Source organism: Bison bison, unplaced genomic scaffold (assembly GCF_000754665.1).
Source record: "Bison bison bison isolate TAMUID 2011002044 unplaced genomic scaffold, Bison_UMD1.0 scf7180017864492, whole genome shotgun sequence".
Taxonomy (NCBI): Eukaryota; Metazoa; Chordata; class Mammalia; order Artiodactyla; family Bovidae; genus Bison; species Bison bison.
The window spans coordinates 9,044,566-9,045,496 of NW_011495051.1; the positions used below are offsets into that span (position 1 = coordinate 9,044,566).

The following is a 931-nucleotide window of genomic DNA, read 5'->3' on the forward strand; positions in this document are numbered from 1 at the left end:
CCTGGTTAGGGAAGCTTGTGTCGGTGTTCTGGTGGGTGGAGCTGTATTTCTTCTTTTTGTTCAGTCGCGCTGTGGGGAGGGAGGGAGGGATGCTGCAAACAAATAACACTGGTGTGCGCTCGCAGTGCCTCAGCCACACTGGGTCTGCCCCCGCTCACGGCGCGTGTAGCCTCCCTGCCCACACTGCTCAGGCTCTAGGTTGTTCCGCCGGGAACAATCGGAGGCTGGCCCTGGGTTGCATGCACCTCCCAGGTCCAAGCCGCTCAGGTTCAGGCACTCAGGTAGTCCTCAGAGGCAGAGACTCAGTTGGGCCTGCGTTTTGTGCTCTTCCCAGGTCTGAGCAGCTCAGGTGATGAAGTGTTTGGCGAGCGCCAATGCTGCGACTTATCGCCTCCCCGCCACTCGGTTATCTGGGTGTAAAACCGGCGCACCTTCTCAGGCAGATGTTGACCGTCCAGACCCCCAATAAGTTTTAGTTAGCAAAGAAGCCAGTTTTATAGATAATGTCTCTCTGGGGCTGTGATTGCCCCCTTCCGGCTCTGGCTGCCTGTCACCGGAGGGGGAAGGTCTGCAGCCGGCTATCTCTGTTTAGTCCTTTGTTCCGTGCGCGGGCTGGCGGTGTCTTAGGTTAGGGCTGGCTTTTCGCATGGTAGATATCCCACAGTCTGGTTTGCTAGCCCAAATTATTTCGCTCAGATAGTGCTCAGGGTATTCAGGCCAGATTCTTACTCTCAGCGATGCAGCCCGCGCCGCGCCTCCCTGCCCAGCCCCCGCTTGCTAATGGCGAATGCAGGCGTCTACGCTGCTTCTCCGCTGGGGGAGTTACCGTAGGGCTCGCAATCTGCGAGTTTTAATTGTTTATTTATTTTTTCTCCCTGTTATGTTGCCCTCTGTGCTTCCAAAGCTCAGCACGGATTCGGCAGTGAGAAGG

At 56.6% G+C, this 931-nt stretch overlaps 1 protein-coding gene across 1 annotated transcript in view; it reads left to right on the forward strand.

Annotated features, from left to right (window-relative positions):
• The window catches only part of LOC104979974 (putative gustatory receptor clone PTE01), a gene marked incomplete at its 3' end in the record, with an annotated part of 5,551 nt that overhangs the window by 3,522 nt on the left and 1,098 nt on the right, over positions 1-931 (forward strand).